Below are 20909 nucleotides of genomic sequence, written 5' to 3'. Positions count from 1 at the left end.
AAACAATCCAAATGTTTTCCACAGTGGCTACACCATTTAAGATTACCACCAATAATGTTTGCTGTTTCCTGTTTCTCCACATCCCTGTCAATGTTTGTTATTGTCTGATTATAGCCATTTAAGTGGATGTGAAATGGTATCACATACTGGTTTAATTTGCATTTCCCAAATGACTAACAGTGTCAGACTTGTGAAGATTATTAATATTTTAAGAGTGCAGTTTTTATAACTTAATTGAAATGTCTCTTCAAATCTTTTGTTAGTCACATAATATATTAAGATGCTACAATTAAAGAATTATCAAGAAATGATTTGTGATGGAGACCTGGTCTTGATATGTTGCCAAGACTGGCCCTGAACTCCTGGGTCCCTGTGATCCTTCTGCCTCAGACTCCTAAGTAACTGAGACTACAGGCATGCTCCACTGTGTTCAACTCAATTTGACTTTTTATGAAAAATTGCTTTTAATATAGGTGTTGTGCAGTTAATTGTTTTTGAAGTTATAAACATTAAGTAAAAACAACACAACAGGATATTAATTTTGAACTGCTGAGGTCTTCAAAGGCAGATCCTACCTCAGTATTTCCTGCATCTAACATTGAACCTAGCATTATGCTTAAAATGTTTTGAGTGTTCAGTTAATGTGTATGAATCATTTTACACTCAGGTTTGGAAAGCTCCAGCATATGAAGTTGTTTTTCTCCTTTGAACTTTGCCCCACTGGCTCTGGAACATAAGACAATATAGTGCCATAACTATTGGTTTTGAAACGTGGAGTCTGATTTTGCTCAACTTCATTGCTCTCTAACTTTGTGCACTTAGGAAAATTACTTACCCTTTATCAGGCCCCCGTTTTCTCACCTGTTAACTGTACTTGCAAACAACTGTCATGAGATGTAGACAAGGCTATCTGCCTAAAGCTCTGAGCACAAAGCCTGGTTACAGCAAGTGCTCAATAAACATGAGCTATTGTCATTGCAGTTAAGAGTCTGCACTGCCAGACTACAGCTAGAGCTTTCATGAATAAGAAGTTGATTAGTTACTTTTTCTCCTTAAAATATTGTTATATGCATATACTTTCTTTTGAAACCAATTCATATTACATTATTAATATTCAAAAGATGTGAAAAGCAAGATTTTAAAGAAATTGGCAAGCAAACACAATATGGTATCTTTAGTACTAATCTTTATGTCTTACCAAGTGTTATTTGACCATATTCTAGCACCATCCATAATCAGACTTATATTAAACATTTTGTATAACTCACCTTAAATCATTTTTTTGAAGTCAGTCAGATCCCTGAAAGAGCTCCTCTGACCTTCACACTCAGAAGGTGAGTTCCAATCTAGAACTTCCCTCTCTGTGACAATAAGAGCTATCTTTTATTGAGTGCTTCCTATGTAGCCTGTGTTCTAATGCACCTCATCTCTAATTCTCACAACAACCCAGGAGAGTATTATTGGTCCCATTTTAGACACAAGAAAATTGAGACTTAATGTGGTCATAGAATTTTCCCAAGTCACACCACTAGTCAATGAAAAGCCTAACATCCAACATCTGTATGGCTCTTGAAGTGCTTGAAGTTTTTATTTACAAGATCAAACTGTAAAGAAATTTCTGAATAAGTATATAAAGTCACTGATCTACATGAGACTGTGAGATTGAGTTGCTGGGATTGGATTTGAGATTCTGGGCACAGGAATGCCCAGAAAAATTAGAAAGATAACTCACATAAGTTTTTTTCCTCTTCTCTCCCAGTTCTATTCCCCTTGCTCCCAGCTTATTTCTTCCTGTCTTGAGCTTTTTCTGTGCTGATGAGTAGAGACTGAGCAAGATTTGTACTGGTAGTAAAGAGAAGTGCTCCAGGGCCAAAGTGGAGCAGTTCCTCTTTCCCTTTCTCTTCTTTCTATCTCTTGTTTCTTTAAACTACATCTCTTTCCCCCTTTAATGAAAGAAGAAAAAGAGGTAGAGAGGGAAGATGGAGGAGAGGGGAAAAGGAAGGAAGGAAGGAAGGAAGGATGGATGGATTATGGCGGTGATGGGGTGGTGGAGAAAAGAGGAAAGAACCACTGGTTACTGGCAGTGCCTAAGTCTTATGGTACAACTTAAGGTTTGTTTTTTTTTAACACTTCACAAATTTGCATATCTTTGTACAGGGGCCATGCTAATCTTCTCTGTATCTTTCCAATTTTCAACTTAAGGTTTTTGTTTTTCTCTTCCTTGTCCTGTCACCTTGTCCAGAGACTGATTCTTTCTCTCTCTCTCTCTCTCCCTCCCTCTCTTTCTCTCCCCGCTTTTCCTCTCCCCATGTGTGTGTGTGTGTGTGTGTGTGTGTGTGTGTGTGTGTGTGTGTGTGTACACATATATATGGCTATGTTGCATAGTGAAACAAATGGGGGATATGATGCTGAAAGAAGTTGGTTTAAGTCCTGGCTCTCTAACTGTGTGGCCTTGGAGTGACTGTGTAACTTCTCTAGGTCCATTTCCAAGTTGTCTGATCTGAAAAAGAGGTATGATTTTAAACCATGCTCACCTAACAGGATTGCAGAGAGAATTAAATTGGATAATGTGGGCTTTTAAAACTATACTCAGTAATTGAATAATTGGATAATGAAAAGAGGGTAGAACCTGTTTATGTGACTGTACTGTGTGACTGACTGTTGGGGGTCCCTGCTTTTCCGGCTAATAAGCACAGGCACTGGAATGCCAGCACATTTTACTGATGTGAAAGCTCAACCTCTCCAATGACCTTCTTCCTCCTACTCCCACATGCAGTACTAGTGGTGCCCTGTTAAATGAGCTACTGTTCAGATGGTTCTAGTACTTCGACTTTCAGCCATGCCCTTTTGGCGCAAGCAAGACTCCTGCATCCTGGTCAATCTACACAGCTAGATATCACAAGGATATCTAGCCTCTCTTTGTCTTCAGCTTTGAATCCTAGTGCTTTGGGTTCTAGTAGTCACTTCAGGGGCATCAAGAAATGTCCCATGCAGCATCCTGTTACACTGTGAGGAATAAATCAGAGAATGCCAGAGGAGTGTTGGTTAGTTATGCTCTTTAGAATATACAATAGTATCTCACTGTGAACACTCATGTACTTCTCCACAAATTTTGTTTACCCATTGAAGACTTTCTTTACCACTTCAGTTTCTGAAAATAATTAGAATCTCTTTTCTTCTTTTTTGACTAATCTACTTCCTGAGTTGAAGCTAATATAAAAACAACTGTACCCTTAGCAACCAGCAAATTTTGCAAATTGTTTCATACCAAGCTTGGAGTTATAAAAAAATCATACCACAAGATGAATTATGAATGATTGGTTAATATCAGGATGTCTTCCAGAGCAAGTCATTTTTTGGAACCAACATTTAAGCAGAAGAATGCAAAAGATTTTTAAAAACCTTGAAATGGGTCAGCCTACATGGGTTAAATATATAATAATATTTTATATATGTATCACTTGATATTTTTGGAATTTTCACAGAGCTTCTTATAAAATACCAACAAAATCAGTTATAAAAAAACACTTACAAATATTAGCTGAAGGCATTGCTCAAGTGGTAGAGCTCTTGCCAGCAAGTGTGAAGCCCTAAGTTCAAACTCCAGTACTACAAAAAAATTTTTTGCCTATGATAATCAATACTTAAGTATCTATTTAATAATCCTCTTCTGGAAAAGTTTTTTAAAAAGATAATTAAAAATATCTTTATAGTAATTTAATAGAGTAATCCATATTCACCAAATATTTTTATTTAAAAGGTTCTAAAACACAATGATATAATCACAACTTTATAGTAAAGATCCAAGTTCTTTACATTAAGTGTATCATTAATACAAAAATAGGATTTGAGAATATCTTCTATTTACCTTCAGCAGTTTGCAAAAATAAGCTCATTTTTCGGCTTCTTCAATACCTAATTGCTATTAGAAATAAGGGCAAAATAGTTTCTGCTGGGTATTGAGGGGGTAGGGGAGAGAGGGAGGGGGCGGAGTGGGTGGTAAGGGAGGGGGTGGGGCAGGGGGGAGAAATGAACAAAAAAGAATAAAAAAATTAAAAAATAAAAAAAAAGAGAAAAAAATACCTAATTGCTTGACTTTTAATTAATAGAGGTCTGTTTAATCTAGCTGACCAGTGTTGAAGACGTAGTCCGTTCCAAGAGCTAAAACATCTCTGCTACATTTGATTACACCTTCTTCCACTTACTTGTATTCAAACTAATATTTATCGAACACCCACTATGTGTAAGCCACTCTTCCAGATTTTAGAGAAACAGCAGTAAACCAAACAGAAAAGGAACTGACATTCTAATATATGTATGAGGTGGGGGAAGAGAGAGAGAGAGAGAGAGAGAGAGGAGAGAGTATACAAACAGGTAAATTTATCAAATGGTGACCTAGAGAGAAATGAACATCATTTCCAATCGAAAAAACCATTTCTATTAGAAAAGCAGTTCAGGGGCAGGGGGATAGGGAGCCAGTTTGGGTTGTGGGGACACAATTGCTTTTTCACATACACAGTCTGAGAATCCCACTGAGAAGACGACATTTTAAAGGGTGATGGAGTGGACCAGGTAGATATTCTGGACAGATGTGTTCTAGGCATAAGAACTTCAATTGTGAAGACCCACCATCTTGAAATGTCTCAGGATGTCTCTATTCCACAAGTCCCCATCTCTTCACCACTTCTTCTTCTATGTCCTTCAGTGGTGTTTCTCATTCTCCTGGGTGGAAACAGCTACTTGCACCCCTTCCTCTAGCAGTTCAACCACTCCTTTTTATTATGTTTTGGTTCATTGACATTGATTAATTGACTCTTTAAACTAGCCATGTAATTGAAGAGAATTTACAATTCTCAGAGAGTCTGTCAACAACATATTATAATACATCAGCATAACAGACCAACCTGATTACTATTAGGACTAGACCAAAGGCCAGACTTCACAGTTTAACAGAAAAGGGATGTGAAATTCTGTTTCAGCCAAAGGAAGATTGTCAGCATTCCAGAACTAGATCATCCCATTTTGAAAAGTTAGATTCAATGCTCTCTTCATGAATGCTTGTCTAGAGATGCAGTGATCAGACATGAGATCAGGTAGGTTAATGGAACTTGGAAAAGATTTCAAAAGGCCATCTGATTCGCCCTCCTGCCTCTTGGCTGATCAATGTTGAAGTTTCTGGGAAATTTTCCATTGAAAGAAGTTCTGCACTTTTGCTTCCTGGCATGATTTGTGGACTGGTTTCAAAGAACATTAGCTTTCTTAAGTAGTGCTTTTTGCACATGTTCTTACCCTTACAAGAATGTTTTCCTCTCCACCCATGCAAATTCTGCAATTATTTAGTAACATAATTAATTCTCCATAGAATCTTACCTATAGAACCAACTGCAACTTTTCTATCTATAACATTTGGAAATTATTGTGCACTATCATTCCTCTTCACGTCACATCCACATGTCATTTGTTATTTCATGGCTACAAATGCTGTCTCTTCATTTAGACCATCACTACAAGAAGGGGAAGTACTAGAGCTTAAACAATTTCGCATGTTTGTACAGTAAGCATTTGAGAACTTGTGTTCAAGGACATTCCACAGCTGCTAGGCCGACTGGGCACATCTCCTTCCTGCTCGGTGTTTGGGAACACTGTGCTGTTAGCTGAGAATCAATGGCAATTGGAGTACTCACACCATGAAAACTAAAGACTCCACAAACCAGTAGATCGGGTTGACATCTAGTTTTATTGTTTACTAGTTGTATGACATTTGATTGATACACCACCCTGCACCTTTCAGTTTCTTCATCTTAAAATGGGGACATTTGATTATCTACTTCATAAAGTAAGAAGATTATGAGTTTAGAAAAAAACCTTTGGTATACAGTACATAGTCAACAAATGATAGCTTCATACTAATGGTAATAATAATTGATAATAATTAATCATAAAAATCAATGGATGAATTAACACTTAGCACTACACTCAGTTTTGTTGCAGGTTAAATAGTCTTTTTAGAACTCCAGGAGAATTTGACCAATAGTTATAACATTGTTTTGTGGGAAAATATTGATTTGTTCCTAAAAATTCTTTTGGAAACAAAATTTGGAGATACAAATCTTCTAAATTGTTATTATTTATACTTAGAACCTGTGATTGATTTTTTTTGTTAACTGGCTCACATTGAATTTAAAACCTTTTGCTTCCTTCATATTTTGACTGAAATAATAGAATAAATAATAGTATGAAAGACAACAACAATTTTTAAATGATTTTTCCAAACCAATTTACAAACCTTCAATCTATAGACTTCAGTACTTAGAACCTAGGATTAATAATGACTTTATTAAATACTGAATTGTATCAAGAAAATGTTTACAGGCCTAGGATGTAGGTCAGTGGTAGAGTTGCCTAGCATGCATGAGATCTTGGGTTTGATTCCCAGCACAAAAAAGAAAAAGGAGAGAGAGAGAGAAGCAATACAATGAATACTTGTGTGCCTATCAATCTGCAAATGAAATAAAACATTATTGGTAGCTGTGCAACCCTGATCTGATTTCTGATTCAAAAGCTGGAATTTGGGGTATTACCGTTCCTGTGATTTTCTTTATAATTTTGCTGGATGTTTGTTTCTCCAATACATTTAATTTTGTATGTTCTTGCACTTTATATAAGTAGAATCATACTTCACTATGTATAACTTTTTAAGACGAGGACAAACTTTTTTCCAATGGCTTATCCTGTTTTATATTTCCACCAGTAGTGTGCAAGTGTTCCAATTTCTCTATATCTTCTCCGATATTTGTTATCATCCATCTTTTCTTATTATGGATTGAGTATCCCTTATCCAAAATACTTGGGACCAAAACTGTTTTGGATTTTAGAATATTTGCATATATAAAGAGGGAATGGGACTCAAGTCTAAATATGAAATTCTTTTATGTTCATATACATATCATACCCATAGACTGAATATAAATTTTTAAGTGCACCTGCATTTTGGCTGATATCTGTTTCACGAAATAATGTGTGGAATTTTCTACAGGTTGGCAGTCAAATAGTTTCAGTTTCTGAAGAATTTCAGATTTGAATGCTTAGCCTGTGTAGCTATCCTAATGAGTATGAAGTGGTGATTTGCATTTCTGTAATACATACCTTATTGTCCATTTGTATTTCTCTTGGAGAAGGGTCTCTTCAGATCCTTTGCTCCTTTTTAAACTGAGTTCTTTGTTTTCTTGTTGTTGTTGAATTAGAAGAGCTCTTCATATATTATGGATATTAGAGCCTTATCTGGTATATGATTATATGTATATCTGATTTACATATTTGTACTTGCTCTCATTTTGTGAGGTTTTTATTTTTCTTTCAAGCACAAACATTCGAAATGTTGAAGTCCAATTTATTTATTTTTTCCTTTGGTTGTTTGTCTTTTATGTTTACTTCTACGAGAGTTATGGTTTTAGCTCTTACATTCAGGCTTTTGGTCCATTTTGAGTCACCTTTTCATATATGGTGTGAAGTAGGGACCTAGTTTCATTCTTTCTGCATGCCATGATCTATTTTTAGGTTCATATCTATAGTGGTCATTGTCTGTCTTCCTTTCCTCTGGTCTGTGTTTTTTAGAAAATTTCTTTTCCCAGGTTTCCTTGCCAACTGACTCCAGGTTAGCTCTCTTTTATACATATGAATTTATTTTATTTGTTCTTCTTTTTTGTGATACTGGGGAGCAAACCTAAGGCTTTGCAAATTTAGGAAATCACGTTACTAAGCTTTGCTCCAGCCCCTGTACATGTAATTTTTAAACAGAGATTTAAATGCAGAAGAGTGGGATAAGCACATCTAGCCACTGAAATGAACATTTCTGAGCACTTTAGAAACAGCTTATATACATGTGCCTTTAAACAGTGTTAGCTGATGGAGGTGCTAGTGGTGTATAAGAGGACCTGTGGAGAGGGAAAGCCAGAAAATTTCTGTCCTCAGCTTCAGGTGGTATCTCTAGCAGTAGCTGTGTTGCCTCTCTGGCTCCATGTTACACTAAATAACTCTTCTCTTTGTGGTTCCTTGGGGTGGTCCCACCACACTTTCACCTCCTAGGTGGTTCTGCTCCCTGAGTTCTGGTTAAAACACCTACTCCTGTTGTTTCTGTAGTCCTAGATTGGGAGCAATTCCAGCTCCTGCTGGCCTCTGTACTGTCTCACATCCCATGCTGGTCACTCAGTTCTCCCATCGCTTGTAAATACCTTTATTAAATTCCCTCTGTTAAAGACAAACTGGAAATATTTCTGCTTTCAATTTGATTGACAAAATATCTAACATGTTTTAACATATGTTTAAATACTCGCAAAGGATGCTAGTGTATTGTAGACATTGACACTTAAAAATAAAAGCTATATATCCCTCTTTCAAGTATATTTAGTGCAAGCTAAATACCATAGCGATTTGAGCCCAATGCCATTCACTTAGAAAATACATAAACAAGATCCTCATCATTCAGAAAATTTATATTGCTTTTCTATCCTACTTCTATTCCACTCTGCCACAATATAGTATTTTAATGTTATATGTTTTTATGGTTTAAGTATTCAATTAGTCATACTTGCCTATTTCTCAGCAGAAAAAAAAAACTGGTACTACACATTGAAATGGCAAATTATTAAGCTTCCTAGGTGTATAAGTTTCTGATTTCTGGTTTGAATGAAAAACATAACTGCATTATATTTTTATAAAGAACTATTTAATATGAAAGTTAATCTTTTTTCTGGAAATGTGTTTTTAAGGATTGAATGATGGTACATTTGGTCCCTTGGTTAATAGAGGGTTAATGTGTAACATCCAGGAGATTTTTTTTAAGCCCAGGGGCAATGTGCAGTAAGAAGGAAAGATGACCAGGAGTTACCCTTTCTTTAGTGAAATAGAAAAGGAAAATGTGAAAGGAGAAAATGGGGACCACAGTCACATTCCTAAGCAGATCATTTTTAGGGAGGAGTGCATATGACTTTAAGGACTTAGGAATCAATCCTTTTAAGACTATCTCTATCTATACAACATTTCCATGTCCTTCAGGGGTATAGTAACTCTGTATCATACGGGAAACTACCCTGATGCAATGGTAACTTCAAAGGATACTGAGAAGCCACTCTTAAAATCACTAAGCGAAAAGTTTCCAAACCAAATTAAGATGTTTGAATCATGCAAGTTATTGAATTCTCTGAAAATACAGACTGAGAAGCAAGGGAATAGAAATGGCTTAGGGTAGGAGACAAACGGACTAGAAATACTGCTGAGTTCTGGATTATGCAAGGTTCACATTTCTTGTCTCCTTCAGTGCATCAACTTTCCCTTGATGGTGTGGTTACACAAGCAGTGGGCTCAAAAGAAGGATGGTCCCTGGAGCCAGTACACAGTGTCTTTTAAGTGCACCTAGCCACAGCTGTAGTTTTCCCATTAAATCGATGAGCAGCTGCGAGTTTATTGGACAGAGACACATGGTCCAAAATGACTGCTATCAATAGGAGGTCTTTTTTTTTTTTCAGTACTGGGGTTCAAACTCAAGACCTCATGCTTGCTAAGCAGGCACTCTCCCACTTGAGCCACTCCAGTAGCTCCTTTTCTTGTGTTGGGCATTTTCAAGACAGGTTCTCAGGAACTATTTTCCTGGGGCTGACTGGGAATTGGGATTCCCCTGATGTCTGCCTCCTGAGTAGCTAGGATTGCAGATGTGAGCCATCGGTGCCCAGGAATGAAAAGCCAATTTAAGACTTTGTGAATAATGAGTGCCTGGTGTATTTTTGGTGTATGGTGTCTATTTGGTGCTCTTGGTCCTCCTATTCCCCCTCCCAGGACTGAGGTTAAGCAAACCATATGCTCTACTTCCTTTATGTAGAAAAAGTTTCACACACTATTCACTATTATAGTTAGTTTTATTTACTCTCCTCATTTGAGTCTCTTATTTTCCAGAGCAGAATGAATATTCTTAAATAATGCAATAAGCTACACTACACCTGGTTGAAAGACCACCACTACAGGACAGAGCACTAAGATATTTACCCCTGTGAGCCTTTTGGACACCAGCCTGGGCTAAGTGGCTGGAGCTGCTCTCCTTTGTCTCCAAACACAAGCTTCCCTCCTTCCTCCAGCATGGCATACAACATTTCATCATTTTCTATGTATGTCATAATAAGGAGAGATACTTACATATGGAACTACTGTTATAGAGGAGCATATGCAGTTTTGACTAATCAATAATGCAAAACTATTATTCCAAGTTGAGCTCTCCATACTCTGTAAGAAAGTTCACATTGTTCCACATCTTAATAAATGTTTCATAACTTGAGTCAAAACTATAGATTCTAAAGACATGAAAAAGTTTCTACTTTAAGAGGATAGAAAATTGAGGTCTAAAGAGAATTTTAAGTAGATTTATTTACCGTTGACTCATTTTAGCAGACATTTATTGGCATTTATTGTATTCTAGGCACTATGCTAAGTGCTGAGGATGAAAATGATTGGCTACTTGAAGGCAGAGATCAGGAGGATCACAGTTTGAAACCAGCCCATCAAATAGATTGTGAGACTCTACCTTGAAATAGCCAACACAAAAAAAATATTGGTGGAGTGGTTTAAGTGATAGAGCACCTGTCTAGCAAGTAAAGGCTTAAGAGATAGAACACCTGTCTAGCAAGTGTGAGGCTCTGAGTTCAAACCCCAGTACCACCAAAAAAAAAAAAAAGAAAAAGAAAAAGAAAAAAGGAAGAACAATATGAAGATCTCAATATGGGTGAACTTGTTAAAATCAAGAAAAAGGGCTGGCAGAGTGGCTCAAGTGGTAAGGTACCCACCTAGCAAGTGTGAAGCCATGAGTTCAAATCCTTCTACTACTAGTAAAAAAAAATTAAGAACAACCCCTGTTCTCAAGGAACTTACATTCTATATTGAACACATATGTGAACAGAGAATGCACGTGACAAATGCAGTAATGGAGGTGAATGCAAACTTCCACAGCAGTGATGGGGGAGAACGGGGAAAATGTGTTTGACTGTAGGACAAGAGCTACAAAGAGATGAGTAAGCTGACATTTTTCATATGATATGCTTATTTTCAAAGTTAGGTTTTTACCTTTTAAACTCTATACTCTGGATTCTGTGATGATAACTTGGAAGGCCAGGCCTTCAAGGGATCTTATTCTGCATGACAGATGACATGGAAGGACTAAAGAGTTTTAAACAATCAACGACATGCTAGAAGTTGTATTCTAAAAGCAGAATGTTAATGGCAGTGTGGAGAATGGGTTGGGATTGAGATGCCCATGAATGGAGACAGAGAAATAAGTTAGGGGCGCTTTGCAGTTGAGATTCAAGATGATAAAGGTCTGAGTTTATTGCAGTGGCCCTGGGGATGGAAAGCAAATAAATATGAATGATATTCAGGAAATAGCATTAATGTAGTTAGGTGGAAAATGACCCAAAATTTCCCAAAGTGGAAAATGCTAGTGATTGTTTTACACGATACTCAAGATTCTTCATAAGTAAGTTATTCCCATTCATTCAATCAACTCACACATATTAATCACATACTCTACGCCAGACCTTATACTGCCTGTGGGGTACCTACAGCTAGCAGGTTACGTGACTCCAGGGAACACTATCCACACTGCATATACATGCAATATAGTAGGAATGGTGTTCCCTGGTGCAAACTACCTGTGAACTAGACAAACATATCACTACAGAGCTCACAATCCTGTCTGCACAGTGCCACTATTACAAGAGAGAAAAAGGAAGGACTGTGTATTTGGCCTTGGGAACATAAATGTTGCCCCTTGTCTTTCCTTTTTCCTGAAACAGCATTGGGCTCATTGGACACATTGACCTTAGGGTTTATGAAATCTTCAGATGGAAATTTTGTGAGGCATAGGACTCATTAGTCTAGAATCTTGTTCAGGGTTTCATGGCCAGTTAGATAAATAGGTTTTCCAGTGCACTTCCTGTTTTGTAGCTGTACCCACTCTCCTAGGATGTGCTGAGAAGAATCAGAGTGTACATGTCTTGTCCTGCTCCAAGAAGGGAATTTAAAAGAAACAGTCCAAGCTTCCACTCTGATATAAACGTTTTGAAAGTTGTCTTTCAATGGCTCCAAATTTTCCTCACTTTTCTATAGTTTTTTGGGTTTTAAGGGCCAGATTTACATCCTAACCATGATATGTTGATTATTTGGCTCTTTGAATTAGGGATCCTCTCCACTGAGAAGCCCAGAAAATTGAAAAAGACATATTATATGATCAGGCCACATAAGTTTTTCACATAATTTCAAGGGTGAAGTGAGTGAATTAACCTAATTTACTTTTCTTTTCATACAAGTCTCATAAAAATGACTGATGAATTGTTTAGACTTTAATATGTTTAGATGTATGCGCCCCCCCCCCCCCTTTTTCTTTCAGTGACAAGTGCAAAGCAACTTTCCAACTATTTTTCTTCCAGTTTTGGAATTTTAACACTGACACTAAGAAACATTCTATAGGAAATTTGGCTTTGAACTGGAAAGTTTTTTGCCAGATCTCTGCCTAAAGGGAATTTTTATGGTTGAGTGTATAAATGCTACCAAAACAAACTTGAAAATTGAAAGGTTTTTAATTTTCAAGGCTGACTGTAAGACAAATTATGCTTGTTATGTGTCATAGTTCTGGTAATTCTATTATTCATTTATTTTTAACAGTTCAAGTTTTATCATAGATGAGTTTGACAAAAGAAATTTGGGTTTTTTTTTTTTTTTTTTTTTGCCAACAGTGTCAGAGAAGCTATGATTAAATCTTGAATGACAGTGTATAATAAATGGTAAGACTCAATTTCCATGTTTACAGTTATGGGCATTCTATAATAATTCCCTTCAGTAAAGACCATTGAAGCAGGTTAAAACCAAGGAAAAAAAGACTTTCCAATGAAACTACATTTTCAGCCATACTGAGAATAATAATCTTTAAGCTGAGTGAATTGGATGAAGGTCTGGAACACTTATTCAATTACTAAAGGATATTTTTACTTGAAAATAAAGTTACTCAATAAGATTTTGTATTTGTTGATTGAACATGCATACACAATTCTGGCCTCAATGGTGAATAAAAATGTTAATTAGAGCTTGCTAAAGCTCCTTTGCTTTGATTTTTAAGCAGTGTGAAATATCTCTAATTCAAAAAGCCAAAGAATCAACGTCATGGTTAAGATGCAGACTGGTCATCAAAAACTAGATGAAGTGAGTGAATTAAACCTAACTTTCCTACAGAAAGTTGGGAAACAGAAATAAATGTATTCCCTAGGCAAAGAAAGAAAGCTTTGAAAAATATTAACTTTTATTTATTTATTTTTAAAGATTTGCACATAGGGGTTTTAATATTCTATGTTTCATAAGAAGAACAGAGAGACAACAAGGTCAAAAATGCCCAACACTGGATGACTGGTTAAGTAAATTATGTTACAATAGGTTGAAGTACATCTTTTGAGATGTATTTTTTATTTTCCCTTTATTTTTATTGTATAAATTTAAGGTATACAACATCACATTTTGATATACATACAAATAGTGATTATTTCAGTCAAGCAAATTGATACATCCATTGCCTTATTTTGTTAGAGTCTTTGGTGTGTGTAAAGTACTATTTTCTTAGCAAATTTTCAGTATCTGATGTGTGTATGCACTATCGTCTTCCTGACTTAGATCTCTAAACATATTCTTCTGCATCTTTGTATCCTTATCTATATTTTTTGTATCTACTAGGATCCATTTTTTAAAAACCTACTTAACTGCGTGGGAAAATAATTATCAGGTTATAATTTGTGTTCTTTGCTTTTTAAAACATTTTTGTTGTGAAATATAATCCACATACTAAAAAGTAAACATAAACGAATGAAGAGTTTAACAAATTTTCTGCAGTGAGTACTCACAGCGTCACCCAAAGAGAACATTACCTGTGTCATGATTACCACAAGCTCAGCCCTCTAGCTTTCTCCTAGAAGTAAATACCACTCATTGCTTTTCATGATAATTTGCCTCCTAAAGGTGTATTCCAAAACAATAAAGTTTAATTTGTCTATTTTTACTTCAAATGAATCCAATCATACTATATTCTTATGTGCTTTGCTGTTTTGCTTAAAATTATGTTTATAAGGTCTTCTTTTTTATGTCTTTTTTTTTTTCTGCTTGGTTTCTACTCTGGTGAGTTTACTTTTATAGTTGCACCAGCAGGATTGCCTGTTTTAACCTCTTGTAAAGATTTGATAATGGAATGTTTCCTTTATTAAAAAAAATCTAATTAATTGAGCATCAAAGAAATTCTTACAGGAACAAAGATAACAGGCCTTAGTGTACTGTGTTTGCAGCATATTTAATAAAATTGAAGATAGTTATAAAGTGGATAAAGGCAATGAAGAAAACATATCGGATGCCTTTAAGAATTATCTAATAATGATCAGATGATCTGTATGTTTGTTCAAAGAGTGATAAGGAGGTAAACCTTTCACATGTATGTATGTGCACACACACACGCACACACACACACACACACACATATACACACACACACACACAATTGACCACACATTGTGAAGGTCAAAGTTTTCCATTATACCTGCTATTGATACCACAATTAGGCCCTGAATGTCAGAAAAGGCATTGTTTGGTGGGAGAATGTGGAGTTACTGCAATTTGTATTTACACTTAGTAATATCCAAAAAAAAAAAGATGTTGGTGATGAGGCAGGGAGGTCAGGAGTCACTCTCTAAGTTCCAGACACTTGTAGAGCCTGGGATGAGCCAGGCCTGGGATAAAATGAACAAGGCTCTTGTCTTTGGCGCCAAATTTAAGGAGCTTCCAAAAAACCTAGTATTCAAGAATATTTTAATTCATATTCATAAAATTTAAATGTAAATTAAATCAATGATAAAGTATCAAAAATTTAAATCTAAAAAGGAGCTCAAACCCTGCAGTTGCATGTCTCTGCTGCCTCATCCTGGTATCGGCCCTGCTTAGAAAAAAACCTCTTCAACTCCCCAGTTCCTACCAAGCAGAGTGATGGCCAAGGACCGAGAGCATGGCTTCTAGAAGTAGCCTGAATGTTCTCCCTCTTGTAATTGTGCACACAGGTGGGAGTCTCGGAACCAAGGCCCTCTGTGCACAAGCAGGTATAAGCAGCCTGGTCAGCTTTGGTTCTCCACTGTACTATAATGTTCTCTTCTGGACAGGATGGCCTCTTTCATGTTCCAACTATGGTTTTTTTTGCTTGGTTTAGGTCAGCATTTTCTAAAAATACTCCAAAGATGTTTAAATTTCTTTAGAAGCAATAATTAAATAAGTTTGTGAACGATGCATTTTAAGTTCTCATAAAGATTGAGGAGACAGGCAGTTTTATTAACTCTTATTTTGTTTAATCTGTTGTTTTCTTAGTTTTGTTTCATCTAGAGTCATAGCATTATCTCATCTCTCACTTTAGCTGCATTAAGGCAAAGATTATCTAGTCCTGTTCCCCTTCTTTACTTTCTGGTAGTATTTTGTTCTTCTGATACTGCAAGATATCCTCTTTCCCTTGGCTTTTTATCAGATCTTGGTGTGGAGAGCTTTGGAATTTTCACAAGTGATTTTATTTATGTATATTTTAATTGAAGCATGGACTATGGGATTCATAAAAGATGTTAGGAGGATTCTGGGAGAAATATTGACCAGTTTTCCTTATGCTTTACAATGTGTCTGTCCAGAACTTCTCTTAAAGATATATGTCTTCTAGGTATATACTTATCATTGTTGTATCTATCATATAGCAATAAATCATTTAATAGATGTGATGTGCTGTTGGAAATGCACATTTGTAATGACCCAAATTGAATCGTCCAAGATGGAAACACATGTGAATAAGAGCATCCTGGGAGCAGAAAATGGACACCTTAGCATGTCAATCTGGGCCCAAAAGGGAGAGAGAGATCACACAGTAATGTGAATGAGAAAAGTTTAATATACAAAGAATTATTGACTCTAATAGGAGATTGGAGTACTAAGGAATTGGCTGAAAAGTAATAAGAAGTCTAAAGAATACAGAAAATAAGAGCATTTACAGTCCTCAGGGCTGAGATAGAGCAACCAAGCAAGAATCCTCCTCTTTGCCCACCCAAGGTTCCATGGCTTTGGCTTGCGGATAACTGAATGACAGAGAAGTCACATTCTTTAAGGTGGTGGGGACTGCAGTCCTGGAGGGATGTCTTACTGCAGGCAGATGGCTACAAACAACCCAGAAGGGGAGAGTGCTGGGGACGCTCGCAACTGCTGGCTGCTGAGCATTGCAGGAGCCTATCAGTGGAGAAGCCAAGAAGCCAATCTTTCTGTAACTTGTGGGCTTCAAAGAATCTCTCTCTCTCTCTCTCTCTCTCTCTCTCTCTCTCTCTCTCTCTCTCTCTCGTGTGTGTGTGTGTGTGTGTGTGTGTGTGTGTGCACTGCAGGATCTGGAGCTGGAGAAGCTGTATGTGCTGCACTGAAGAAACCTGCTGTGTGAGTACAAGGGAACAAGGAAGCAAAACTCTTTTCCTCCTGCAGTGTCTCCTCAGTACCTGCTTCTGATGAAAGGTCAATGTCAGCTAGTGAAGGGATATTAATGGGCCCAGACCCATTTTCACAAATCTGGTAAAAAGAGTGCATTTGGAGCTGAGAGGCAATAAATTGATAACTGGCACACATAAGGAAGGAAAGTGATCTGGAAGAAGTATAGTAACTGATAGGAATGTGATTGAGAAAAAGATCTGTCCATTAAAAAGCTAACTCAGGACAACTATTTAAAGTGAGAGAAGACGAAAGTGTCATTGCTTAGAGAACTTGGTCATGGCTAGGCAGGAAGGAAAAAGTTCATTCTCTGGTCTAGGGAAGCTTGGAGGAAAACACTGGAGGACAAGTTTCATCTGAGGATGAAATCCAGAGAAACACAAAACACTTAGATCAGACTGGCATCAGACTGGCATTGCCTAGGATTCAGCTAACAGAACCAAGTTGGGCTCATCCTATCCTATTTTTTTTTCTGTTCTATTTTCCTACCTCTTTAGTTTTATAATGAAATCTTCTCACCCTGTCCAAATGGGATTTTTGTCCTTTGCTAGATGGACCAAGAGTATTATGATTTGTTTCTCACTCTGATGTCTGAGGATGGGACACATGGTTCAGAGCACTACTCCAGTCTAAAAGTGAAAATTCAGAACCTTGAGTAATGAGATTAGAATTGGGCAGCACCTTTTTTGGAGAGTTGAAGGTAATTTGATAAAGAAAATGATTGAATTACCACAGGAAACCATTAATTCTAGCGTGTTCTTAGATGTTTCATCACAGACCTCTGTAAACTTTTATATAGAACATTCCACTGATTTTCAAAGATTACTGCTACTACATCAGGCCAATTGCCAACACCAAAATACCAGAAGCTGATTTGAGAAAATTAGTTTTATTTTCCTGCCTCCTTGGGAAATGAATTAGACTCTTTTTAGAAATTATATTTGTCTCTTCAGGTAACTAGTATTATCTTAGTAAGTTGTTCCTGAAGGGCAATTACGTAGGTACTCCATAACTGTGGTTCTGAGAGATCACATGGCAAGTGTTGACCTTTTTATGACAACACTATACTCTCTTAAAAGTGCCTGAAAATGGCCCATGGGAATGTTAACTAGAACAAGGGAAGGTTTATGATACTAAGTTCTCCACTACAAACATTTCATCTCTGGTTACAGCCATGCAAATTACTACTGGTCCATTGACAATGGGAAAAATTTACTGAGCTCAAAACAAATCAGACAGTATTTAACTGTATAAAAATTAAAATGGAAAAACTATGTCACAAAGCTTTGGGATCACTTAAGTTATTAAGCTGTCTTAAACCTGTATATAGAACTTGTGAAGGTAGTATATACCAGAAAATTCTTGGTAATCTCATTTGTGTTTCTTGTGTAATCATGTATAAACCAGATGTCATACACCTATTAAAGCCTTACCTATTTTTTTTCATTCAGACTACATAAGAGATTCCTCTCTCTTTTCTCATGTGGAAGGTTAACATGCTCTCACTGTGTTTTAAGGATAATGGAAGATGCTGACATATAAAGATATCAGACGTGAAAATGTACTAACTCATTATTTTCTCTCTGTTTTAGCACATTCAAAATTATTAAGTGAAAATAATTTGTTTAATTAATTAACATTTTATACAGAAAAGAGTATGTTAAATGGTCATTTTTCACTTTTAGAAACCTAATCAGCATCCCCATGCGCACTCCATTCCGACATCCTTTTTAACATCTACCACTTTCTACTGTCTCTTCCATTAAGTTCCTGATTCTCTTTCACTTTAAGGTTGACAAACTTCTCCTGTAAAACCAGAGAGTATTTTAGGCTTTGTAGGCCATACAAAAAATTATTAATCCTTGTCACAACTACATAATTCTATTTTAGGTGAAGGCAGCTATAGACAATTCATATGCACCTAAACATAGGTGTGCTCCAATAAAACTTTATTTGTAGACACTAAATTTTGCATTTATCATTTTATATATCATGAATATTGTTTTAATTTTTTAACTATTCTAAAATACAAAAAACATTTTTTAAACTTGTGGGCTGTGCAAAAACAGGCCTTTAGCCAGGTTTAACCCATGGTGTCATGACTCCTGGACTAGTGGAAATGTGGCTTCTTCAGGGGCCAGCTTCTACTCAATCACAAAGGAAAACTTCTAAAGATGATTCTGTGTTTGAAGTTTCCTCAGATGACACATTCAAAGCTTTAGGGCTCATCAGCATGGTCATAATTTCCCATTGCTTGTTCCACTTTTTCAGATGGTCCATTCAGAAAATATTTTAAGATTTGATAGGGACTTTTTCCACTTTCTAAAGTGAAAAAGTGTTTAAAATAATGTATAGAGGTTAGAACAGGAAACCAGAATGAAAGAAGCCTGAGTTCTGCTCCACTTTGGGAGTTCACTTCTTTGGATAAATAACTTTTGACTGCTTTACACCACATTTTCTTTGTCTGGAGAGTCAGAAATGCCAGTCCTTGCTACTAAACAGTTATATTAAATTTTAAAGAATGTGGAGGGGGAAATGATGCTCTTACCTTCCAGAGTAGTTATGTTTTCAGAAAAAAAAATTGCATGTTTGTTTTTATGTAGTTAACATACAACTGAAAAGAACATTTCTGAAGAGGAATCTAGTGGGTGCTTTATGTCAGACATTTGCTGTAGAAGAAAACCTAAAGTCAAGAGTGACCTCAAGCAAACTATAGCACAAAATACAAACGTAAAACCTCATGATTTTCTCTGGGCCTACTATTACCAGGAGAGGTTTGGATGAAGGGTCTGTTAAAAGGTTTTTTTTCTTTAAGCTTAGAGCCAAGACATCATCAGTTCCAGGCTTGGTCAGTTCCAGTTGAAAGTGTGAATGTTCAGCAGGAGGATATTTTTGAAAGGAGACTGAAAATCCTCTGTGCCAGATACCTGAAACGTTGTTAGGGTATTCGGTGGAAAATTCCATTTCCACATTATAAATAACTGTAGGATATTTTAAGGGATCCAAGAACAGTAACTTCCAAGAGTTGCTTATATTAGTTCCACTGAAATGTTTAATGGAGGGGGGATGCCCAGGAAGGCTATAAAGCTGAATTACCGGATATGATTAATTAAAATAAATAATCTCACCACTGATTAAATTGCCCTTAAAATCTCCACCCATTGAAGCCTGCATGTTTTACTATCCACCAAATGAAACAAAGAAAGGATAAAACAGCAATGGAAGGAGAGTAGTAGTCCCCAAGACGATTTCTTAGAGTCAGAGGGCTGTAGAATTTCTTATTCACAAAAGCCCATCTGAGAGCCTATATCTGAAATACTGTTTCTCAGTGCCTTCAAATTTCTGGGAGTTACCTATTTTGTGGACTTATTGGGAGGAGGACAAGCCCCAGAGAAGGTAGAATATCACCTACTAAGGAATTTCTGTCTCCTGACCACAGAAATAATGCATTTCCTGTAGCCCTTCGGCTCCTTTGTAGTCCCCACACACTTAAAAACAAAATAAAACAGGTCTGATAGACCCTGGCACAATGTACCCCAAATACAGCTGGAGAAAAAGAAAAGCAAGTCATGCGTGTGAGTGGTGACATTTTGAATGTCAATGTGTAGTGCGACAGTACATGTGTCAGGTAGAGTAATGGATGCGATGTCGCTTTCTCTCTCTTTTGAAGGAGAAGCCTGGCTTCCCTTCCTGGCCGGCCGCCCTGTGTGGCTGGGGAGACTTGTGCACGCACGAGGCGCGGCGGTACCCAGGGTTAGAGCTCTCCCCTGTGACCGAAAAGATAATTAAAAGTCGCGTCTGCAAGCAGCAGCTCAGCTCAGAGCTGCGCCACCAGTGCGTAGGAATAAGTGGGTTCTCGCGCTCCGGTGTCGCGCGGGGCGTGGAGGCCACCAGGTGCGAGGAATAGGCTGGGAAGGGGGTGTCATCGCGGGTAGTGCAGAATCGCTTCTCCACGTCGTGAAGGTGGCCGTGGCAGGCGGCCGTGGGAAAAACCAGGGAGTTTGAGCGAAGAGGCTGGGGTCTGAGGGGGACTTGGAGGGAGAGGCGGGAACGCAAGAGAAAAGTGGAAAAAGGAAAAGCTGGACGAAGGAGACGTAGATTTGTAATTGGAGAAAGGGAACGTAAAATACACCGAGAAAGGAGAAGTGGTGTTCCCCAGTTCCATTTTTATACCCCCCATAAGAGGGCACGCCTAGTTCCCCCCATCCCCGCTCCCGGAGTACAGAAGCCCTTCAGCCCCCAGCTCTGGGCGATCCAGGTCTCCAAGTCACTCAAGTACAGCCCTCCAAGTTCATCTTGCGCTTGCAGTGGGCCCCCAGAGCCTGAGAGAGGCGCGAAGACCCCTC

At 37.3% G+C, this 20909-nt stretch overlaps 1 pseudogene; it reads right to left on the bottom strand.

Annotated features, from left to right (window-relative positions):
* Positions 1–2115: 2115 nt before the first annotated feature.
* On the bottom strand, positions 2116–2205 carry LOC141410542 (U6 spliceosomal RNA; annotated as a pseudogene).
* Between the last annotated feature and the right edge of the window lie 18704 nt (positions 2206–20909).

The sequence above is a fragment of the Castor canadensis genome, chromosome 8 (genome assembly GCF_047511655.1).
Source record: "Castor canadensis chromosome 8, mCasCan1.hap1v2, whole genome shotgun sequence".
NCBI lineage: Eukaryota > Metazoa > Chordata > Mammalia > Rodentia > Castoridae > Castor > Castor canadensis.
The sequence above is the reverse complement of the archived record's forward strand: the minus strand, read 5'-3'. Positions and strand labels throughout refer to the sequence as shown.